Below are 24,671 nucleotides of genomic sequence, written 5' to 3'. Positions count from 1 at the left end.
TTCCAGAGGGGTGGCATTGGCTCCGGTGGCCTAGATGGCCAGCCTCGGGGCACCAGGATGGAGAGGGCACCTGGGAGAGGGACTGTGGGCACAGGCAGGTGCAGCGCAGCCTGGGGACCCTCGGAAGGGCTTCTGTGTCCCAGGAACAGACTGGGAGAGCTGGGTCAGGTCCCAGAGGACAGCGTGGCCCCTGCGGGCCGTGAAGAGGGGCCTGCGAGTGAGGAGATGGCAGGGCTGTGGCCAGGAGCTCCAGCGAGGGTGGCCCTGCCTCCCCGTGCACACTGCCCCGGGCCAGCGCACCCCTTCAGGTGGCCCCTTGCCATCGCCTACAGGGACGCCCGATAACCAGAGCCTGTCTGCCATTTCCAGTGTGGCGATTCGGTGTGAGTCGGGCGGCACTGAACCCATTGGGGGCTGTTGTCTGACCCCACTAAGAGCGAAGAGGGCTCTGGCCTGTGGGACCCCCCCTCCTGAACTTCGCAGGCAGCCTAAGGAGGCAGGGCCCAGGCCCACCCAGACCCAGGCGGGGCATAGATGGGCAAGGGCCCCCGACCTCTCCATGGCTTCCAGAACTTTCCGGCAGGTGGCAGGTCAGGCCGGAGCGGCGTCAGACGCCACGAAGGCCCCACAGATCCGGGCTCCAAGCTGTACCCAGTGGGTGGGGTGAGCGGGCAGTGGGGGTTGGGTCCAGTGGCCCTGGCCTAGACCCCCTGCCCCATGGTGACATGTCGTCCGGCCTTGGGCTCTCGACCTGTGACCCGGGAATAATACCGACACCGGTGCATTTTCCTGCTCAACGCCGTGACTGCCCCATCACTGGCTCGAGGGAGACGCCGTGAGGAGATCACAGAAGGAGGGCTCTGGCGTGCCGGGTGCCGTGGAGGATGTCAGTGACACCCTGCTGTCTGCACCCCTCCCGGGCCCGGGGCTGCGGTTCGAGGCCGTGGGCCAGCCCCTGACAGCAGGCTCCAGGAGCAAGTGTCCCGGGGAGGCAGCTGGCCGCCCCAGTGACCGCAGCGCGGGGGGCTGGAGACGCGGGGTGTGGGGGGTGGGCCGGGGCCGGAGACAGGGCATCTCCGGCCGCCTCTGGGACAGCCTCCAGCTGTCCTCAGCTACATACCTGGGGAGTGGGGCCCTCAGCTGGGTCGCCGCACAGGTCAATTTCCTGAGGAATGAGGATTTCTTGGCTGCGAGAGAAGGGAAAGAGGGTCAGAATCCGTGCGGCACTTGGCTGGGGCCGAGAGCCCCCGGAGGAGCCGGCTGCAGGGAGCCGCTCCAGGTAGGGGCCCCCCGGTGCCGCAGGGCGTCAGGAAGCTGCCCCGGGGCCCGCAGGGAGATGGGCTGAGCTTGAGGGGGCCGGTCGGCCCGGCCCGGGGGTCCCTGCAGCGCTGGGGGGGGGGGCGCGGGGAGTCGACTGCTTTCCCTACAGGTGGGACGATTATTTTATATTTCTTTCCGTTAGGAAATGTGTGCATAGCTGACGTGTTCGTGTGGCTCCCAAACCCCAGGCAACGTGAGAAGCCTCGTGCCCTACCCCGGGCCCACGGACCCTCCGTCCCGGTCCTGCTGGGGCAGCACTCGGGGCAGATTCCGGTGTTTCTTTCCAGAGTTTCTTGATGTAAATACCAGCAACTATGGGTAAGCGTCCACATCTCCCTCCGTCCTTCACCACGAGATTGTCGGCCACCCTCACGGTTCCCTGCCTGCCTTCTGGCATTTCACAGCGTCTCCTGGAGACCATCCCCAGGACTCCACAAAGAGATTCCTGTCTGTCTGTCTGCCGGCTCATCTCTCCACCACACTCGGCTACGGAACATTCCGCAGGATGGACGGACGGCCTCTACAAATAGCAGGGTGACACGGACACTTGCAGGTGAGGCCCGCAGGGTACTAAGAAGAGATGGGGGGGGGCAAAGGGCAAGTGCATTTGTGATTTGGAGAGGGACTGTCAAGCCAGTCCCCATGGTGGTTACAGAATTTGGCCACAGATGCTTTGAGTTCCCTCCCTCCAAGCGGTGGAGCCCAATTCGCTCCCCGTCTACACGGGCTGGACTTGGTGGCTCCCTAATGGGCAGGATATGGGGGTTGGGAGGGTGTTTGGCTTTAGAAATAGGTCATACGAGGCACTGTGGCTTCTGCCTGCTCTGTCAGTCACCCACTTGGGGGCCACTGGCCACCATGTTGCAGGAACTCAGGAGCCCTGTGGGCAGGCCCACGAGCGAGGCACCGAGGCCTCCCGTCTGCGGCTGTGGGAACAACCACCCTGGAGGTGGTTCCTCCAGCCCCGGTCGGGCCTCCAGATGAGCCGGCAGCCCCTGCTGACCTTCGGGGCCACCAGCCGGGGAGGCCCCAAGCCAGGCCGCCCGGCTGAGATGCGCCCACATGCCTGACCCCCAGAGGCTGTGACAGGTCCCCGGACGCTGTGACAGGTGACAGACTTTTTTCCTTTCAGCTGCCATTTTTCACACAGTAGCGGACAACTCATCTCCCCGCCTGCGAGTCTTGAATTCCTCCCAAGATCCCAGGCTTTGATCGGAGCCCTGCGCCCACGCAGGGGTGCGCCCTTCCCCAGGGGCGGGCAGGCTGAGGCCCGCTGACTCCACCCGGAGCTCCCGCTATGCCTTCCCGCTACGCCTACGTGAATCACCATGAGCTGATTCATGGCTCCGCCTCGCGGAGTTCAGCAGGAAAGTCAACAGGTAACTACAGATGGGGAAACTGAGGCTCAGAAGGTGGTGGGACCTGTCCGTCATGCAGTGAGGCATGGGGTTGAGAAGCAGGCCTGCTTGAGATCGTGCTCCCGAGCTGGACACAGTGGCTCTGCCCCGTGGCCCAGCCACCCCTTCACACCCCTGGGGATGCAGAGCCTGTGGGCAGAGCTCAGCCGCCCCATCACCCTGTTTGCTTGGCCCCGGGACGGTGGCTGTCTGCAGGACCCCAGGACGCTCTATGCCCACTGCACCTCCAGGGGCTGGAGGACCCGTCTCCGGGGCTTAGACTGTGGGGTGGGGGCAGGGGCGGGGCAGCGTGTGCCCAGGGTCTCGGGTTCCCAGCCCTGCTCAGGCTCTTGGCAAAGCCCCCAGTGCGCATCGGTGTGGGTTTCAGAGGGCCTGGGGCCCCTTTGAAGTCGGGAGATGCAATCCCTCGGATCCCAGGCCACCCCAGGGAAGCCCCAGGAGTGTGGGTAACTCCCTTCCCCTCAGAAACACTACCTGGCCGTTCTCGCCCCGGGTAACTCAAGACTGTGGTCGTGCTGGCTGGCTCTGGCCGGGGTGTGGGACAGCAGCTCCCGGTGAGAGGTGGTCCCGCCACAGGCCTGGACCCCTACCCTCCCGGTGCCCCCCATGACCCCTCGACCCCTGCACGGCGTCTGGCCTCTGCTCCTCCTCCTTCCCCTCCCCTTTCAACCTGCCCTGTTTCGCTGTGGCCTCTCTGATGCTGAGAATCCCCGCCTGGGAGGCCCCCTACTTCTCTCCCTTCTTCCTGATTCCCACCCACTTTCAGGGAGACAACGCAGGATGGGGTCCGCCCGAGCCTGTAATTTAGGGACCGTCAGAGTCCTGACCTCCAGGGGTCGTTGTGGAGGAGCGAAGGGAGCAGGGCGCCCAGACCTTTCGAGCAGACCAGCACACGGCAAGCACCCGCTGGGTGTTTGCTCTTCCCGGGTCCTCCTGTCCACCTCTTCCCAGAAGCCCTCCTGGTGGCGTGTATCTCCCCCGTGAGATATGGCAGTTACTGATGACCCCCTCAGCTGTCAGGGCGGGACGTGTGCTTCCACACTGGCCCCTCTGCTCGCGGGATGCATGCGGGAGGGACTGTGCCCCCGACCTCCACGCGTGACCCTGGGCCTCCTGGCCTGTTTCGCCAGCTGTACACGCCCACCCCCCTCCATCTTCCGTGACTGGTGACACCACACCCGGGGTCCTGAGCCGGCAGCGAGGCCCCGCCCCTCGCCCTGTGGCCCAGACGTCAGTGGATTCAGCTTCTCGGAGAAAGACTGGAGACACCTGAAGAGACACGGGAGAGATGCATCTGTCCTTTTGTCCCCTCGTCCTGGCTGTCAGGGGCAGCGCGGTGGCATGGGGGTGGGGGTGGGGGTTGGGGAGTGATGAGGGGGAGGGTGGGACCGTGCCGTAGGGTGGGCCCCAAGCCCGGCCCCCACGCTGAACGTTCCAGAACCAACGCGGGTGGCAGCTCAGGCAGCACGCGCCGCGCCCCGCGAGGGGGCAGCCACGGTTTCAGGGGCTGCCAGCTTTCCTTCCGGCTCCTGTCCTCCCCACGGAGCCCCGGGCGCATGAGACGCTGGCCCCGCTCCTTCCCTCACGTGGTCTCCCCGGCCGCCCTACCAGGCGGTCTCCTCCCCTTACAGAGGGGAAACTGAGGCACAAGAGGGGAGCGGGTGAGGGGGGCAGGCGCGGGGGTGACACGTGCGGCAATAGTGACAAGGGCAAGCGGCGGGGAGCCGGGTCTCGAGAGGGCGGCGACACCCACGGCCAAGCGTGGCCAGGCCTGGGGATCGGGGCTCCAGGCTGGGAGGCCCCTCTGACTGCGGGTTCCCTGCTCTGCGCCTGGCTGCCCGGCCCTGCCTCCCCGGGGGCGCAGCACTCCTGGCCTGTGGCCTGGCCCCCTCCTCTGGCCTGTCCCCCTGGGGCGTGCTGGGCGGGGCCGGGGGTTGCTGGGCGGGGCCAGAGGAGCAGGTGCCAGCTCTGCTGGGCGGGGCTTGCGGCCCCAGGTCCTCCCCCAGGAGCGCGGCCGGGCAAAGGGAGAGGAGCACAGTCCTGCCTGCGCCCACCAGCCCCCGCGCAGAGGCCCCTTCTGGCCAGACGCTAGCGCCCCAGCGTCCTCCACGGCCACGGCGCCCCCCACGCCCATCCCAGCCCCCTTCCCCGCCTGCCCAGCAGCCAGGCGCGCCCCGAGGCCTGGGGGCAGCTCAGTAGAGCCGCCACAAGCCATACAGGGGCTTCCGGTCACCACCCGGGCTCTGGGCGCCGCAGTGTGGCTCCTTGTGACATTCCTTCTACAAATGCTCTCTTTCCCTTTTCCTTCAAACGCCGCCGCTTCGCTTAAAAAACTATCTGTTACCCGAGCGCTCAGATAAACCCGTGCAGGTGGAATTATATCTGCGATATGGCCCGAGGGTACGTTTAAGAATACTGCGCCAATTATCAGCTGCATTTATCTTAATTACTTTGGGGAAAGTGGAGGCAGGCGTTGCGAGGGGCCGGGAAGCTGTTTGTCTGCCCTTATCGGGTGCATATTTGAGATCCTTTAACAGGAAGGAGATAAGAGGAGCTCGTGGGGAGAAGATGATGTCTTCGAAAATGACAGGGAGGGGGCTGGTGGGGACTCCTGCTTAAGGACAGGCCCGTCTCTCCCCCGTCCCTTTGTTCCGCACAGACCCTCGCTGAGGTGTGGAAACACTCCTGGAGGCAGCTCTCCACTTCCCAGACTGCAGGGGTCAGCGGCCGCAGGCCAGACCGAGCCGCCCTCCCCCACCCACCCCCAGCCGCCTGGAGGAGACAGCACACACCCGCCTCCGGCCAGGGCAGCAGACCTGATCCCCAGCGACGTGGGCGCTGGGGGTCCCAAGCGGGGGCTGGCAGGGTCCGACCGACGCGTCACAGGGTTGTGCCGGCCAGACGGGAGGAGACGTAGCCAGCTGTCGTGTCCAGCCCTGCCCCAGGGGACGCTCCCGGAGCCTGAGCGGCCTGGTCTGGCACATCCCGATGGTCCGTGCGGTCTGGAACACACTTGCCGGCCCAGCTAACCGCCTGGCGTTAGGAAAGCCAGCAGAAATCCAAGGCGGGAGTCCTGGCCCGGTCACCACCCCTGCCGGGGGCTGTTCCCAGTGTGTGCACTGATCGGTGCCCTCCGGAACCCTGGGCCCCAGCAGCCCGGGGCGGCACAAGCCTGGCTCTCTAGGGACCTCGGAGCCCTCCCCTGCAGGAGGGCAGTGGCCACACCATCCCACACAGGCTGAGCGGGGAAGTGCCACAAAGGGAGGTCGGGGAATTGAAAGCAAGGGAGCCGCGAAGTCCTTTGGAGGACCCCAACATGCTGGGGACCCAGGCGGGAAACTCAGCGTGGCCAGGGGCTGCAGAGGATCCTGTGCCCTCATGCTCCCAGCTCTGGGTTCAGGGGACACTGCACCGCCTGGATCTTCCTGCCCCGCTGCCCTCTGCCCTCACCCCCCACCCGCCCTGGCACCTACTTGCCCTTTGCCAGCCTCCGCATCGCTGCACGTCGGGGAGCCCCTGCCTCGGTGCCCGCGTGGCCATTCCCTTCCCTTCTCTCCTCCCCGGGGTCTAGCTCCAATGCCGACTCCTCCAGGAAGTCCTCCCCGACCACCGAGCTAGCACGGCCACCGTCCGAGGTCACTCTCGGGCCCTCTGGGGTTACTGCGGCACTGCCCCCACCTCCGCTGCAGGCAGCACGCGGGAGGGCCCAGCTGCCCTGCCCGGCCACGCTGGCTCAGGCCCCACTCTCCACTCCTTCCTGCCCAGGGTCCAGCACAGGCTGGAGAGGACCTGGCTGTGCCCAGCCCTGCTGCTAACCTCCCTGGGTGCCTCGGGCAAGCTCTGCAGTCCTCGGGTCGTCCCTCTGTGAGATGGGCCAGATACCCCTCTCTGCACACACGCGCCCACATGCGTGCACACCCGTAAACATGCACACACGCCCACACCTGTGCACACTCACAAGCATGTACACACATACAGGCTTATGCAAACACGCACAAACGCCCACACGTGTGCACACTTACGAGCATGTACACACTTACAGGTTTATGCAAACATGCACACACGAACCCATGCACACACACGTACCCGTATGCCCTCACCAAGGCTGTGGAGGGGCCGCAGGCTCTTAGACCCTGGACCCTGTTTCTCTGGGAGGAGCTGGCAGGCAGGAGGGGCCGCGCTGGGGGGGGGTGGCATCCGGGGCCTCTCCATCTCTGCCTTGGCACCTGAGTGCAGGAATGCCTGGTGGCAAGGCCAGCACTCAGTGTCGGGAGCGTGTCCTACACTCTAAACGTGAACGCTGTGCCAAGCTCAGCCCCGGCACACACTGGCTGCCCCCTGACCTATTCCTCGGGCAGTTCCCTGGCTAGAGGGACTAGGGACCTTTTGGGGCCCTCCCTGTCAGGGTCTGACATGCAGGGGTCACAGTGGGACTCAGCGGCCCCAGGAAACTCCCAGCCAAGTTGGGGGTGAATGAAGCAAGTGCCCACTGTCCCAAAGCAGAGAGGCAGCTTGGCCGGGGCGGGCTGGGCAGGACGTCGAGGGCGGTGGGTTTTGGACATGCTAATGGCCAGCATCAGAACTCCAGGGATCCAGGGAACCCACTTTTAAAACTAAAGCGGGCAAGGCGTCTTCAGATTGGCCTGGTGAGCAACTTGGTCTCGGAATTCTAGAACAAGGATGTTTGGGGGCACCTAGTTTAGTGCGCTCACTTCACAAATGGGAGCTGCAGCTCAGAGAGGGTGCTGGCTTACTCAAGGCCACACAGCAGCAGAGCCTGGGCTCCGAGAGCCAAGGGCTTCGAGCTCCGGGCAAGGGCAGCACTCCAGCGATGCTTGAGGCAGCTGTGGGCAGGAGCAGGGAGCTTGGAGCTGGGGTCTCCACCCCTGGCCCTCCAGAGAAGGGAAGAGACACTGCTCTGAGTGCCGGTCCGGAGCAGCTGGTCTGGAGAAGGACTGGGGCCACCCAGCTTGATAAGCGTCATCCCTGCCGGCCAGGCGGGGAATAGCGGGCGGCGAGAGTGACGTGGGGAGGGACCTGGCAGGTGTAGGTGGCCGGCCTCGTCCTGGCGCCCCCAGTCCCCAGGGTGGACCCTGCCCCCAATATGCTTGCAGACCTGAGGTCTCCTTGGGCCCTGCTGGAGCGGACAGCCCCTCTCAGAGACCTGGCCCTCTGTCCTTCTCAAGACCCCCATCACGGCATCGGCCGGCCTCGGTCCCCTGGGCTCAGGGTCCCACTGGGAAAGCCCCTGAGGCTTCAAGGCTTCCCATGGCTCTGATTTCTGGGGAAGGACTCTCATCATCCCTCCCCGCAGACGTCCCATTAACACGTGACCGTTCGCGATCAAAATCAGTTGTCATTACTTTCTCCGCCCAGCACGAAGCCCTGAGTACACTCTGTCAGGACAGCGGTGGCCCTGTCCGCAGGGGCTCTTTCAGCCGCCCTCCACACCCTCAGGGAGGGAGGTCTCCAGATCTTTGCCGCCAAGGCTGGGCGGGGGGGCCAGTGCCTGGAGGCAGAATCTGGGGCTCACCTAGACCCCCTGACGCTGCGGCCCAGGGCATGCTTCAGGAAACTTGCAAGCTGTCAACCTGTGACCCTGACCGTGGCACGTGTCGGCGCAGAGGTCAGGTCCTGGCAACAGGGAGGGCAGAGCCAGCCACGGACCCTGGAACGATGGCTGGGCCCGGGTTGGGCTCCTGCTACTCCAGACCTTGGGATGATGTGCCCGGGGCCAGTCTTCCCTGACTCCGGGCGGCCTGGGGAAGCAGCTTTAGACCCATTTCCCAGGTAAGGAAGCTGAGAAGTGAGTTGGCAGACAGCTATAGGGCTCCCGCTCTGTGCCCCGAGACCCCCAGGGAAGGCCAGGAAACCTTCTGACTTTTGGAAACTGAGTTTATCTTGTGCTGAGCGAGGCCTCCATGTGAGTCCCCTTGCCCCCCTTGGTGGGGACGTGGGGACGGCAGGGTTTAATGAGCTGTCTCCTGAGTGACAAGATGAATGAGCTTCCTTGGAGACCCCGTGGCTGTGTTAATTACTCCTCCGTCAGGTTCAGGATCCTATCAGCCTCCGTTTTCAATTAAAAGTGATTATAACTTCACTTCCCAAGGATGGACAGATTAGTGCAACACTGGTGGGCAGCTGGGCGGGGGCGGGGTCCTCGGCGCTCAGGGCTCTGCGGAGTCAGGACGGGCCTGCGGGAGGAGGCGGGCACTAAGGGTGGCTGGTGGGCTGACGGGCCGGGCCATCCCCCCAGGGAGGCGCCTGTCGCATGCTGGGCTCAGGGGCCACACGTGCAGGAAGCAAGCACCCAATCCCGGTTTACAGATGAGGAAACTGAGGCTAGGAGTATAGGGGACGGGCTCGGGGTCACAGGGCTCCCGCGTGGTAGGCTGGGGCTGTATCACGCAGAGGGGCCTGACCGGCTGGAATTGTCACTGCAGGAGGGCCCTGGGGACGTGGCCCGGGGTGGGGGGGGGAAAGGGGGGGAGAGGGGGTCATTTGGTTCCATACCTGCTGGACTCCTACCCCTTCCCTGCTCCCTGCCTCTGGGGCCTGGCCTGGGGCGTGTCCTGCTGAGGTCTGTGGAGGGGGCGGGGCTCTCTGGTGGTGGGTGGGCCTTGAAGGCCAAGGGCTGGGGTGGGTGGACCTGCCCTGTCTGGGCCCGGGGTGGGGGATGTGCCGAGGGGCTAACTGCCTTGTCAGCCCTCTCAGGCCTAGAGGTGGTGCTGTCATCCTCCCTGTGGCTCAGATGAGAAACAGAGGCCCTGAGAGGGAAAGTGACTGTTTCAAGGCCCCAGGGCTGGAAGCCACGCGGGGGATGGGCACTTCCTTCCTCGTCAGCAGCTTGGGGCAGCGACCTTCCTGACCTTCCGGCTAGTGTTCCCTGCCAGGCTGCCTGGGGTCCCGGGCCAGCCCCCTTGCTGTCCTCTGGCCACATGGTCTCGGCCAGTCTCCAGGAAGCTATAGTCAGAGGGCTTGGCCACGCTCTCCTGGGCCCTGACTGGCCGACCGCTCCGATCTGAGCAGCATTCCCGAGGGCGCCTTTCCCGTGGGCAGGTGACCCCCGCTCCGCGGGGGCTGAGCTGGGTGTCGGGTGAGCCTCTGGCTGCAACAGCCTGGCTCTCGTGAGCCCCAGGTCCCGGGAGTGCCCTCCCTCCACGGGCCTCGTCGCAGGTCCTTTGACCCGCCACAGGGCCTTTGCCCCTGCCCCTGCCGTCTTCCGTCGGGCCGTCCCCTGCCAGCTGCCCGCTATGCCGGCCCATCCTCCCTCCTAGCACCTGACGCAGAGTGGGCGCTCGCGTGTGGGGGCAACACCATCCTCCCGGGGACACGCGGCCTCTCAGCCTCCGGGTGGGTTTCCATGACCCCCCGAGGCGGCTTGCCTCCCCCAGCCACCCACGGCCCGCTCCAGCCGTGGCGAGGCCTCTTCCCCCCCAGCACTCCCCACCTCCGCTCCGAACACACAGGCAGGGAGGGGGCAGGGCGGGCTCTGCCCAGGGGCGACGGGTCATGCGAGCCGCGAAGCCTTCTCTCCTGTCACGGCCACGGCCACGGCCCTGTTCTCAGGGCGGGAAGGGGGAGTTCCCCAGGCAGTGTGTGTTGCCCCCCGCCCTGTCTTCATGAAGGCCACCTGGGGGGGGAGGTGGCCTCTTGTCCAAAGCCTCCCGGGCCTTCTGCTGGCTGGGTTCAGCCCGGCCGCACCCTCTCACACAAGCCCTGTTTGACTACCCTTCCCCCCACCCCCCGCCAGGACTGAGCTTCTGAGTAGTTGTGCTGAGTCTCCAGGGCCAGGCGCTCCGCCTGGATAAGGAGGTTCAGGAGAAGTGTGGAGGCCATAACGCTGGAGCCCACGGGCGACGCGGGTTCGTGGCTGCGTGGGCACCGGCCCCCTGCCTGTGGCCCCCGGGAAACCCGGGCTTCTCGGCCGTTTCTGGAAAAGCCAGAAATCCAGGCGTTAGGGTGAAGTCTGCCCATTTTCAAACTTGGACTACAAATTCACATAAAACAAAATACCGTTTGAACTGAAACTGCGGGGGCTGAAATTGAGCCTGCGGTTGGTCCCCTGTGACCTTTTTGTGGGCAGTTCACACTCCAGGCTGTCCCCGCCCCGGGAGCCCTCACCCACCCTCCCGCTCACTCCCTGCCTCCTGCAGGCACTCCCTCAGCTCACTGACCGACTGACTCGTTCGTTCATTCCCTCCCTCCCTCATTCCCTTCGCGAATTCCAGCCAAGCACCTCTGATGCTCCGGGCTCCCTGCCAGGAGCTGGGACGTGACTCTGGATGGGGACGCAGGTGCCACCGCACAGGGCTGATATCCCAGTGGGTCCAATTTAGGGCAATCAGGCCTCCAGAACACAGCTCTCCTGAGCCCACGGCTGGCGAGAGAGGCTGTGCCCTGGGAAGTTCTCAGGATTTCCAGGAGCCCCACCGCAGAGGGAAGATCCTTCGCTGGCACAGGGGCTTGTGGGTCCCTCCACAGCAGGGCTCAGGGGGCTTATGTCACACAGGGGGCTGTGGAGACGAGCTTAGGGAGGTCTGGGAGGGTGTGCTGGGCCACCTAAGCGGGCCCCTCCATGGGAAGACAGACACAGGGATGGAGCCATGTGGCCGCAGCCAAGGGACACCGGAGTCCCCAGGAGCTGGAAGAGGTGGGAAGGACCCTCCTTGGCACCTCTCAGGGGGTGGCCCCACCCGCTCCTCCACACATGGCCCGCTATTCCCCAGCCCTGCTCTGGCCTAAATCCTGGGACTCACTCCTGCCAACCCCATCCCCCCCACACCCCAACCGCCAGCCCCGCCTGCTCGTGCACCTGCTCCTCCCCCATCCTGTTGGCCACCCAGCCGCCAGAGCCAGCCTCGCAGACACAGATGGCAGCAGGGACCCTCCCCCCCCCCCCCCCCCAGGGACCCTCATGCCCACACACCTGCCTGGCCCTTCCCTCTGCCAGGAGCCCTGCCCCCAGATAGCTAGGGCCTGCGCTCATGTGACCGCCACTCCACGGTCTCGGGACCCCCACCCTGTTTGCCAGCGTTGCCGAGGGAAGCACAGAGCTGTGTCCCACCATTTCTCGGCTGGCTCTGTGGTGTCCCCTGAGGCCCTGACACTGACATCATCCCTGCTTTGCAAGTGAGGAGACGGTCATAGTGGGGGGGGGATCTCCTTTCTCTGCACACCGACCTGAGCCCAGGGCAGCGGCGGGGGGGACCTCCTTGGGTAGGAGCCACTCGCTGGGGGTTCTGGCTGCATGGCCCGTGGTGTGGCCTTCACAGGCCCCGCCCAGCCCCGTCCCCAGCAGCAGAGGAGCCGGCGGCCCGCAGGGGCACGGCTACATGACGCGATATGCACTCATCCCAGACAAGGCCTGACTCTGACCGCAGAGGGTGCACGGGCCGAGGCCCTGCCGGGTCCTCCCTCCCTGCTCTCTGCTGCTCTGCTGTCAGAGGCAGAGGAGGAGGAAAGCGGGACGTTTTGCCAGAGGCTGAAACAGGCACTGGGACCGTGATTTCCTTTGACGGCGTGTGGGGTGTGGGCACAGGCACCCCGCGCTCTGGCCTTTGAGGTGGAGGTGAGGAGAGAGGGGACCAGCTGGGGGCCAGAGAGGGTCTTTGCAAGGATGGGGCCCACTCAGCACTGCCACTAGCCTGAGAGGCGCATGTGGCTCAAGTCACCCAGCCCAGGCCCCCCCTGAATCAAGTGGGGTGCTCGTGGGGCTGTGGGCATGGGGACCTGCCCCACGAGGTCCTGCGATCCCAGACCGCTGCGGGCCCCTGGGACCTCTAGAGACCTAGATTATTACAGGCTTTCGAGTGGGGACAGCGTCAGGTAGGGAAGGACGGGGCGGGGCACAGCTTTCTGCAGGCCGGTGACCCTCCGGGCGTCTCGGCCCCAGCCGAGGGTGACCCCGACTTTGGGGTGACGCTGCCCGGAGCCAAGCCCGCACATCCTGCTGCTCTGGGATGGGAGCATCAGGGCCCGTTGGGGCTGCAGGAGGGGCGCCAGCCAGACGGAGAGGAAGCGGAGGTGATGTGCTCGTCCACTCTCCCTTCCCCCTGCATTGTGTCCCCAGGGTCCCCTCTCTTCCGGGACAGCAGGAGTGAACCCCACTCCACACGCTAGAAAGTCAGACTCTGCCCTGCCCCTCCCTGTCAGCAGGGGCAGGGTGGCGTGAACCACGTGAGGCAGGTCAACCCGGAGAGAGGGGTCCTGGCCCCGCTCACCTGCTGGGGGCCACGGGCCAGTCTGCCCGTCTCAAAGTCCAGGCGCCACCATTTCCTGGCTGTGTGACCTCAGGCAGCTGACTGGGCCTCTCTGAGCCTCGTCTGCCCACCTGTAAACGGGTCTGATGGTCACCTCATGGGGTCCACAGGGCCACATCACACGGCGTATGTAAAGCATTTAGCTCGCGATATACTCCAGCGAATGTTAGCTATTATTTCCCTACTATCGTTTTGATAACAATCCATTTCCTACTGCCCTCCGCGTGCACCACAGGCCTAGAAACAAGGCAGGGATTTAGATATTTAAAAGGCGCTGCTATAGAAACCTCTCTCTGGGACTCCTTTTTCCCATCAGAAGAAATGTCCCCCAGCCCTGCCCACACCCGGGACTCTGGCTGGCATGGCGGGGCCTCGGCTGAGCAGGTTCTCCGGGGGGGGGGGGAGAGGGGGGACCTGGGGTCTCAGCCAGGCTGTGGGGGCCCCGCGGCTGCAGGACTCCTGTCCCCTCAACTGTCCAGCAGGTGGCGCCCGTTACACGGTTCCTGCGAGGGAGGCCGGAGTCAGGGCGGTTTGTGTGTGCGCGCGCACGCGTCTGTACGTGCGCGTGTGTGTGGGTGTGCCTGCGCCTGTGTGCATGCACGCGCGTGTGTGGGGGCGCGCGCGCGTGTGTGCGTGTGCATCTGTGTGCGGATGCGCCTGTGTGTGCGCGTGCGCGCGCCTGGGTGTGTGGGTGCGCGTGTGCGTGCACGTGTGTATGCGTGTGCATGCGCACGCACGTGGGAGACTGGCGTGCGTGTGCACGCTCAGGCTGTGTATGTGCACGTGGTGGTCCCTCTGTCCTATCACCGATGACGTCCTGTCACCGTGCACAACCCTGGGCTCTGAGCTCGGGGATGGTGACGCCACCACCGCCTCTGGCTCCTTTCAGATCTGGGGTCTCTAGGTGGGGCTGGGGATGGGCTGGGAACATTCTCAAAGCATATGGAGTACTTCAGGTTTAAGTGTGGAATCCAGGCATGCGGGCAAATGACACTTCTGTCCACACCTCAGGGACCCCTTGCACACATTGGGGACGACGGCGGCAGGGTGGCGGTTAAAGGAGATACCGCACGTCAAGTACCTCGCTCAGGGCCAGATACCTGGTGGGTCCTCTGTGCAACGATGACCGGCAAGGACACAAATTCATGCAGCACCGGGAACACTGGGAGGGGGCGGCAGTGAGGACAAGGGCGTAACTGCCACCCCGTGCCCCTCCTTTGTGTGCCGCCGAGCAGAGACCACCGCCCACGGCCGCGACACCCTGCTCCCGGCACAGACCCGCGCACCGGCGGTCTCCGGGCGTGGCCGCCCCGCGGATGGGGCGCAAGCGCCCGCGGTGAACACGAGGCCCAAGGTAGCGCCGGGCCAGCCAAGCCCCCGCGGCCTCCGCGCCGCGCCCACCTGCCGCTTCCGGCTGCCGGCGCCGGGGCTCCGGGCCCAGCTGCGGTCCCGCGGGAGAGCACGGCCCAGCGCCGCCCGCGGGCTGGCCTCGGGGGGTGTCTGGAGGGGCTGGCGGGCAGACGCCGCCACCTCCCGTGTTGTAGGCACATCTTGGTCGTTTTCCCCCAGATAAAATTTTACACTCATTTTTAAGTAAGAACTTGGTCGGAAATAAAAGCAACCGGGCACCCCCGTCAATGGCACAGATGGGACTCGGTTGGTCACGGTGGCACACCAGGCGTTAGCGGAGCAACAGCCCACGCGATAAAGGCCGCGGCACACAGGAGGGTCCGGAAGCTTCCAGACGGCACGGCGCCTCCCCTTGCCCCCCAAAGGTCGGCGTTCGGCTTTCTGACCCAGCGGGGGCCGCTTTCCCAACGGAAGAACCTGAGCGCGGGTTTCCTGCCGCCCTCGCTGTCCTGGATCACGAAGCCCCCTCCCCGGACCCTGGCCGAGGGCGGCTGTCCAGGGCACCAGGCTTGGGGGACGGCCACTCTAGGAGCCACAGCAAGTGACCCCCGCCCCCAGCACCGGCCGGCAAGCCCCGCCGCCCGCCCGCCTGCCGGCCAGTCCCCACGGCCACGGCCACGCGCTCGCTCCCGCCCCTCGGCCCGCGGAGGCCTGGCTGGACGCGGTGGCTCATGGCGGGGGTGGCGGCCGCTAGGCGCTCGCTCCGGAGCCCTGTGGAAAGTTGTCCCTGGCTCCTGCCACCTTCCAGCTTTTCACATCTCAGCTGCTTTTAATTAGTTTCCTTCAAAGTCCCCCAAAGCAATGGAGCCACGTTAGCGCTAGCCAGCTGCCAAGACACTCCCGTGTGTGTGTGTGTGTGTGTGTGTGTGTGTGTGTGTGTGTGTGTGTGTGTGTGTGTGTTTGGGGGGGCGGAGGGATGCGGAAGCCAGCTTGCTGTCGCTGAACTGCAGGGGCTTTTCCACCTCTGGGGCCAAGAGCTGCAGGGCTGAGGGCACTTCTGGCCTCGGCCCCTGGGTGGGCCGGGCAGGACTTGCTGGGCCGGCAGTGACCCCACGGGGGCGGCTGGGAGGGGCTGGTCTTGACTGCGGGAGACTCCCAACCTCGCCTGCACTTCCTCGGGGGCCTCTGAACCCGCGGGGCCGGCAGGACCCACCTAGACGCTGCTCCGCAGGGTCTTAGCGGTGCCAGCCGTGCAGGGGACCTGCGCCCAGCCTCGCCCCGCCACAGTGCCCTGCGGGCCACGAGGGGCCGGGCGGGAACGATCGAGGCAGGAGCTGAGTGGCTGTAGGGGGTGTTCACGCCCTTTTCCTGGGGGCCTCGGCTGCTCCGCCCCACCCACCGTGTCCCGGTGGCATCGCAGCCCCAGCAGGGACATCTCTCTCAGGTCCCCAGCAGAAGTGTGGGTATTCCCGTGGACTTCTGTGATTTTAAAACAGCCCGTGGCCGAGCCAAACACACACGCTGGGTGGATTTGACCCGGGAGCTGCCAGCTCGCGATCCCCATCCTGCACGTGGCTGTGTCCCGAGGTTCAGGGCTGGAATCTTCTTGCTTCGCCCCATTTCTACCCCCGGGCCATCCTTGCAGCCGCAGAAGTTCCCTCGGTGGGGACATCTGTTTCTTGCCTGCCCAGCACCCATCTTCCTGTTTCTGGCAACGGTACCTTGGGTTTCCTTTGGGGAGCCACCCTCCTCTCCACTCTGTCCACGTGGTTCTGGTGGGGCTAACCCTTCCCTTTCCATTAGACTGGACGCTGATGCCACTATTTGAACATCTGGATCCGGCTATGCCTGAAGCACGCCCCGTGGAGCCCAGTTTTGTGAGCTAACGGTCTCCTCTTTGCTTAACCTATTTTGAGTTACGTTCTATTCTTCTGTGGCTGGAAAGTGTCCTCACCCATAGAGCCTCACGTGGGGGCCCACAGGTGACTTTGTTGGGCATTGGTCTTGTCATGGGCCGGCCACTGGCTGTCCTGAGGGGCCTGCCCTGCCCTGTGACTTGCTTTTTACCTTTCTCCTCATGTAGTCGCTTGGACTCACCTCTCTCCCAGGGGTCCATGCTTCCTGCCCGCGGCTCCCCTCTGTCCCCCACCCGGCCGCATGGACAGACCACCTGTGAGCACGTTCATTTGTGCCCGTGGCATGAACCCCGTGCCTGCTGTGGGCCTCGAAGCAACCATTCTGCACCAGAGGTTTCCAGATTGTTCTAAGGCCTCCGGGTCTTCCTGAGGGATCTGGCATGGTTGACGTCCGCACTCCAGGGACTACCGCTTCCAGGAGCTCAGCTATGACGCCGTCCCTTCCTCTCCGTGCCAAGAGGGCCTCGCAGAATGTGGCTGAAAAGGGATATGGCCACAGGGAAGGCCTCAAATTCACTCTAGTTTAAATGAAAAAAGCCAACGACTCATTCACACCGGTAACGCATTAATACACTCTTTGAAACACCCAACTGCTGACCACCGGTTTGTCCCCAAGGGCCAACTACTTTTCTTGAAGTCTTTACAGGCAAAGTGATCTGGCATCTGGGATTCGCTTTGAAAAATGCAGCCGGAATAAGAATGGGGGCGGGGCTGCCAAACCCACTCACAGCGGTCTGCACAACTACGAGGGCTCCTGTGTCGAGAAAAGAAACACCTAGGGTTGCAGGACAGCAGGGGCAAGTCTGGCAAACTGGGACACGTGGTCGCCACGCTGAATGGGCGCACCCGCTCGCGCCACCGCCCCGGCCTTGGGACTTGGGGTCCTGGGCTCTGCACTGCTCTCCTCCTCCCCCTCCCAGGGTCTGGACCTTGTAAAAGTTGAAAGTGTCCTGATCTATACACATCTCCCACATATTTGACCTCTGGTATGTGCGGCTGGGTGTTGGCATTTAGAGTTTTATCTTGCTAGGGCTGACTGGCCTTTTTATGGGGTCTTTCTGTTCTGCGCAGGCCGGTCGGATGAGAGTCAGCAGAGACCCCCGGAAAGCCTGACTGGCTGCATGACCCTGGGTTAGCCCCAGCCACCCTCCCCGGCTTGTTTCCTGACCGGGGGATGAACTGGGTGAGGAAGACAAGTGGGGATGCACAGAGCCTGGCCCCTCTCTGTACCCCCAGGAGAGCAGTCATCGTGAGGCCCCAGGAAAGTGGGTAACGTGGAGGCCTGGGACACAGGTGTTGGCTCAGGGGAAACTGAGGTTCTCTTGGGATGTACAACCTCTGTCTCCAGAGCGCCCTCAGACTTGACACACCCACGGAGCGTCCTCTTCCCACTGCAGTGTCCCTAGACTGTCTCCTTGTCATCTTCCCTCATCACATTTCTGTGACTTCATCATCCAGCAACAAGTGCAGTGCCTGTTCATGACCTCCATCCACCTGTTCACCTGGATTAATTGGCTTCCTGTGTAAGATGGGAAGCTCCTGGGGGACAGGGCCTAGTTTGGCAGGTTCACAATGCCTGGAAAACACAGTCATCCATCCATCCTTCCACATATCCATCTACCCACCATCCACCAATCCATCTACCTATCCATCCATCAATCCATCCATCCATCCATCCATCCATCCATCCATCCATCCATCTATCCATCCACCTATCTATCCATCCATCTGTCCATCTTTCCATCCATCCTTCCACAATCCATCCATCCACGTACCCATCCATCTATCCATCCAACCATCCATCCATCCATCCATCCATGCCCCCATCCACCACCCATCCATCCAACCATCCATCCATCCATCCATCCATCCATCCATCCACCCACCTATCTATCCATCCATCTTTCCATCCATCCTTCCACAATCCATCCATCCACGTACCCATCCATCTATCCATCCATCCATCCATCCATCCATCCATCCATCCATCCTTCCACATATCCATCTACCCATCCATCCACCTATACTTCCATCCATCCACCCACACACCCATTTATCATCCATCCATCCATCCATCCATCCATCCATCCACCCATTCATCTGCCTTCCCACCTCACTCACCTACTCAGCCATCTATTCATTGTCAGGACTAGAATTCAGGTCTGTGGTCTCAAGTGTTGGACTTTAGCCTTGGCTCACTGCAGGGCTGATGGAGCAAAATCTTGGGAGTAAGCAAGTGCCCCATCATGTAACCCTTAATACCCTGAAAGAAAACCTGACATGACTGGAGCTGGGTGGCCTGGGTGCCCATAGAACTACCACCAACAGCCTCTGTCCCATGGCTGGGAGAAGGGACAAGCTGTCCCCTCCCATAGGCTCACTCCTGCTCAGCCTGGGTTCCTGTGGGAGGAGGGACCTTATGTGGCCATCTGGAGTCTGGATGACCCCTTTCTGCTTGAGCCTGCGGAGGATCTCCGGGCCTTGTAGGCCAGAGCTGAGGGTAGGGGTTGGGGAGCCAGACTTGACCCATGACGTGGCCTGTCCTTCCCCTGGAGTAGATGCTCCTGCATCCCCTAGAAGGGGACAGTGGCCTGCTGTCTCTCGGCCCCTTCCTATCCCCTGTGCCATCCCTGGTTGCCCTCTCTGGGCCTGCTCGAATGTACCAGGGTCCTTGAAGACACTCCCATGCTACCCTGATAACAGAGCTGACTGCCGATGTCCCAAACAGGCAAAGCGACCTGCCTAGGACACCAAGAGGCACGGATGGAGCGGGGTGCAATCCCGTGTCCTGAGTCTCGGACTAGAGGTCCCACGCTATGGCCACCAGCTAGCGCATGGCTGAGCCCGCCCAAGGCCTCCTGTCTCTGCCGCTGTTCTCACAGCTGGGTTGGTCTGGAGAGACTGATCCCTCTGAGGAGGCTGCTGGGCTTGGAGGGTCTCCAAAGCAGGCACACCTGGGAGAGAGGGCTGGCTGCCTGGGGTGCTCTCGGAGCGGCCCAGCTGGCCTCTGCTCAAACTTGAGGGTCACATGCCCACGTGCCAACCAAATGCAGCCCGTAAGTGGCCTGGGCAGGGCCAGCAGCAGCACCGCCACCAGCCTGCGGAGCCATGAAGTGATACATTGTCGTCTGAAGACTCGGGGCTTGGGGCTGTTTGTTACACAGCAGTAGACAGCTGTGGTACTCGGGGGCCCTCGGCTCTAGTGTCCTCATCTGTTAACGGGGATAACATAGCCCCATGGGGTGGCTGCTCACTAAATGAGACGGCACGGGTCAGGCCGTCAGCACGGTGAGCGCTGCCCGGGGACCACTGGCTGCAATGCCATCACCTGCTTTGTCCCCAGACCCATGAAAATGGCCCCTCTGCTGGAGGGAAGGGATGTGGATCTGATCTGGCCACCTGGTCACAGGTCCCACCCTAGATGCTCGGGCTGAGTGAGATCTAAGTTCCTGCCTGGAAGTCCTGTCTCCCTCCTGGGGTGCCGGCCGCACTCCTGCCCCACAGCTCCCCGGACTTCGCGTCCGTGCCCTGCGTGCGGGGCCAGCATGGGACGTGAGGGGCGGGAAGACCGGACCCCCAGGCCCCCCGCCAGTCACCGTGAAGAGGCAGACGGCACAGAGGGATCCTTCCGACTGCACGGCCAGGGGGCTGGGATCAAAGGCCCCAGCCGGGGAAGCGGACGGATCGCTTCTTCCGGCATTTTCTTTATTTGCCCATAGAGAGCATTTTCTGAGCATTTTGTTTTGTCTTCTCTGACCGGGCTCTGTCCAGCATGCCGACGAGGCCTTGCACTGCCAGCCTGGTGGGGCGGCACCCTCTCCCACGCGTGGCCCTGCACGGCAACAGAGGTGCCTGACCTGTGCCTCAGGGTCTGGCCCCAGCGGCAGGCTGGAGGCTGGGTTCCTGTCTGCCGTCACTCCCACACACCCAGGCCCAGCCCGTCTGGGACAGGAGGGGCCCGAGGTCATCCCAGGCTGGGAATGCCAACGTTTGTGGCCACTGAGACCTCGATTCAAATGTCCAAAAGAAATCTTGCAGGGGAGAATCTATCCATCTATCATCTATCTAGCTATGTTTATATCCATTTATATCTCTATCTGTGTATTGACCTATCATCTACTGATCTATCAATCAATCATCTATCAATCAATCATCTATCGACCTATCACCTATCACTCTATTATCTCTGTCTCTATCCCTTCACTGACTACCTACATAACTACCCACCACTCTCCTCTATCTCACATATACGTACATAATACTTACATAAATGTTTGGATTCGTATTTATTTGCTGGGCAAAGATCACGAACGTAGGAAGGTGCACAGCCTGGCGCTCCCAGACCTATGGGAAAATCCTGAAACTTTCCAGCTCAATATCCCTCCTTCTTTAGCCTGATCTTCCCCAGTAGCTGGGAGGGAGCCAGCAGACCCACAGGACAAAGGGCCGAAGACTGGGGGAGAAGGAAAGAAAGGTTAGCCCACGTGACCCAGACCCGTCCCAGGGCCCTGCATCTGTCCCTGGGTCATACAGACGGAGTGGACAGTGGGCGTAGATTTCACCAATGAGAGGCTTCCCTGGGACCTCTTGCTGGGGTGGTGGCAGGCGGGACAGGGGCCTGAGCCGTGGGGGCCTTTTCGCCACCCTCCGGAGGGTCTCCCGAGAGTGGGGTCAACACAGAGGAAGGCAGAGCCGTGAGACGAAGAGAGGCTGACTCCTGAGGCGCTGTCTGGGAACCTGGATTCAACAGTGCCTGAAGCCCACTTGTCATTCCAAGTTATTTTCAGTCCCACCAGGCAGTAGGTCCCTTTCACGCTGTGTGACTTGTGTTTCCGTCACTTGGCAGTCACCCAAAGCACCAGGATGTGAACATACGGCTGACGGCCAAGCTACAAGTAGGGTTACAAGGAGAAGTGACCGAGTGGCGGTGGAAGGCAGGTCGTGGAGGTGCTGAAGGGGTGCAGGGCATCCCCGTGGGTGTCTGCCCGGTGCAGGCCTGACCTCTCCTAAGCCCCCCAGGAGCCGCACGTACCCGCAGGGGGGGTGACCAGCCAGGGAAGATGAGGCAGAGCTCACCTCGGATAGCTCAGGGTTGTGACCTTCAGGGACACGTGTCTAGAGGGGCAGCCGGGGGCCGTCTGAACGCAGCGAGTGCTCTGACCGACCGGGGCCACTGGGCGGGACCGACCTACAACGACCTCCCGGGGCTGGGGGCACATGTTCCAGAAGGTCGCCGGCCCCGGGCTGCAGGACGACCAAACATGGGTGACAGAGGACTTTAGATTCGCGTGTCTGGGTTCAAGCCCTCCTCCTTGCTGGGCGTGCAGCTCGAGCCTCCAATCCCAGGGCGCTCCCGTGACCCAGCCAGGGGGGTCCGTGAGAACAGCAGCCATCTGGGCGTGGTCCTAGTACAGTGCCGGGAACTTGGTGCCCAGGACGGCACACACAGGCCAGGTGCGCAGTTTGCACACACGCAGCCACGGTCGTACATTTAACACCGAGTCATGCAACATGACACGTGTGTGGCACACAGTATCATGCACAACTCGGCCGGGGCCGTGTTCATATACACAAACCACCCGCGGTAACACAGGCCTGCTTGCAACTATATCTCTACATCCCCCTGTTTCCCGAGCTTCCCAACTGGCCATCCGTGATTGGAAGAGAAACTTGCCCCTGAGGCCCTGCCTACACAGTCTGCCGCCAGGTAGAGGGGTGGGGGGCCATTTCACCCCCGGGGGCCACCTGAGCCAGCAGTGAGGCAGTGTGGCCCAGGCCCCAGGGCAGGGAGGCCAGTGGGTGCAAAGCCACGACAGGGGAGCCAGGAGGGGGCACAGGGGAGCAGGAAGGGGGAGCAGGGAGTTGGGGGGGAGCACAGGGGAGTCGGGAGGGGGTACTGGGGAGCTTGGAGGGGATACAGGGGAGCCGGGAGGGGGAACAGAGGAGTTGGGGGGCACAGGGGAGCAAGGAGGGGGCACAGGGGAGCAGGGAGAGGGCACAGGGGAGCAGGGAGGGGACACAGGGGAGTCAGGAGGGGGCACAGGGGAGCAGGGAGGGGGGACAGGGGAGTTGGGAGGGCACAGGGGAGTCAGGGAGGGGGCTCAGGGGAGCTGGGAGGGGGAACAGAGGAGTTGGGGGGCACAGGGGAGCAAGGAGGGGGCACAGAGGAGCAAGGAGAGGGCACAGGGGAGCAGGGAGGGGGGATAGGGGAGTTGGGAGGGCACAGAGGAGTCAGGGGGCACAGGGGAGTCGGGAGGGGGCACGGGGGAGCAGGGAGGGGGTACAGGGGAACAGGGAGGGGGCACAGGGGAGTCAGGAGGGGGCACAGGGGAGTCAGGAGGGGGCACAGGGGAGCAGGGAGGGGGGACAGGGGAGCAGGGAGGGGGGACAGGGGAGTTGGGAGGGCACAGGGGAGTCAGGGGGCACAGGGGAGTCAGGAGGGGGCACAGGGGAGCAGGGAGGGGGGACAGGCGAGTCAGGGATGGCACAGGGGAGTCGGGAGGGGGCTCAGGGGAGCAGGGAGGGGGCACAGGGGAGTCAGGGGGGCACAGGGGAGCAGGGAGGGGGTACGGGACAGGTTGAGAGGTCTGGGCGCTCTGGGATGGGCCAGGTGCCTGTGGGGACCCCGAGGACAGAGACCACACGCAAATGACCGCGCACAATCCTGAGGCCCGAGTTTCTGTGGACACCGCTGCACGTCCCCTGCCTTCCAGGGCCATGAAACGACCAGGCCCGGCTGGTTCTAGGTGCTCGCCGGCCGGCGGGGGAGATGCCCACATGGCCCGAGGGAGCGAGGGGCAGGAGCCGGCTGGTGCACCTGCTGGTGGGGCGTCCGGGCGTCCTGCGGGCTGCCCCGGGTGCTTGCCATGCCGTGGCGCCCCGCACGTGTGCACGTGCCCGGCCTTCCACCCTGGGGGCCCCTGACAACTCTCACAAACGCAGACTACACGTTGGGATGAGGGTATTTTGTTACGTCGGTTAAAGAAAATCTTCACGAAATTCGCGACCCCTCTTTCTTTTCCACACGAAGCCACTGAGGGATCTGAAGCGACCGGCTACCTCGCACCCTGCTTCTCTTGACGGCGCCGGGAACAGACGGCGAGCCCCTTCCTGCCGAGGCCCCACGGCTGCCCCACACCTGGGGGCCTTGCCACTGTCCCTGACGGCACGGGCCTGAGACGCCCGGTGGCCAGAAAGCTGGGCAAGGGGCGTCCATGCCGCCTTCTGCGGGAACGAGGCCAGTTGCCAGACAGCGGTCCTGCCCCACGGCTGGCAAAGCACTTCCCGGGAGGCAGGACTTGTGAGGCCCAGGGACGGGTGGGGGGACCGAGGCTGGAGGAGGCGAAATGCTGGGACGAAGGCCCACACCTGCCCGGCCGACCCTCACCCTGAGCCCCTCCTCCAGCCCCTCCGCGATGGGGTCTCCTGGTCCCCGTGGGGCTCAGCTCAGAGCAGCCTGGGGAAAGTCCGGGTTCGCTCTTTACTTGCTCTGGGGGGCCAGGCACAGGAGGTCCTCAGGCCTAAGCGCACAGACCCAGGTGCCCAGTGCCCAACGGCGGGCCCCTCCGGGAGCTTCTGAGACGTTAATTATTCCCCAGGCACCGGCCCGGCATAAATACAGCCTAGACATCCAAGAAAAGCACGCTGCCGGGATGGGGAGTCTTTCCCAGTGCTAAATGCAGCCTCGGCAACGGGCACGTCGGCGAGCGCGCTCAGATAACAATCGGATTCCGCAGGCCCCGAGCTGACCCTGCGGCGGGCACGCTCCCACTCACCGGGAGTGACCGCCGTGGCCGGGCGCAGAGGGCCGCCGGCTGTCTTTCTTCCGCTGGGAGGGCACTCCAGGGCGGGGAGCAGGAATGCACGTGGGCCGGTCCGCGTTTAGCGTGTATTTATAAATGGGGCACAGCTGCCAGCCGAGTGGTACCCGCGAGGTCAGCTTCCTGCCAGGTCCCGCGGCCAGATGTTTACTGAGATTGCAGAGAGACCGTCCCGCCCACGCGCGCCCAGATTCATTCCACATCTACGCTCCGAGGCTGCTCCGTGCCTGGGCCTGGCCGGGCTCCAGGCGCTCAGAGAGGAGAGGCACCCCGGGGACTTGAGACGTGGGACCGGCACACACAGGGTGGATTTAGAAGGGAGGAAGGAGGGAAGGGGACTCGTGCCGCCTCGCGGGGGGGGGGGGGACCTTCTCAGAGAGGAGGCGGGTTTTGAAGGATGGATAGGAGTTTTCTGGACATCACGAGGAGGGAAAAATAGCACGGTGCCACGGTTTGGCGGTGAGCAAGGGGCGTGGTGCCACCCCGGGTGTCAGGAACACGGCATCCAGGGAAGAAAAGGTGAGAGTTTCAGCGGGTCCTGAACCGCACGTGGGCGCGGTTTCCAGGGGAGCTTGTTAAGAGGCA

At 63.7% G+C, this 24,671-nt stretch overlaps 1 protein-coding gene across 1 annotated transcript in view; it reads right to left on the bottom strand.

The window, feature by feature from the left end:
• ZNF469 (zinc finger protein 469) overlaps nucleotides 1-24,671 on the bottom strand; it is a 46,419-nt gene that overhangs the window by 14,271 nt on the left and 7,477 nt on the right. The window contains 1 exon segment of the mRNA XM_023245050.2: nucleotides 1,121-1,187. The gene's annotated coding sequence lies outside the window, so the exon portion shown is untranslated.

This window comes from Felis catus, chromosome E2 (genome assembly GCF_018350175.1).
Source record: "Felis catus isolate Fca126 chromosome E2, F.catus_Fca126_mat1.0, whole genome shotgun sequence".
Classification (NCBI taxonomy): Eukaryota; Metazoa; Chordata; class Mammalia; order Carnivora; family Felidae; genus Felis; species Felis catus.
The sequence above is the reverse complement of the archived record's forward strand: the minus strand, read 5'-3'. Positions and strand labels throughout refer to the sequence as shown.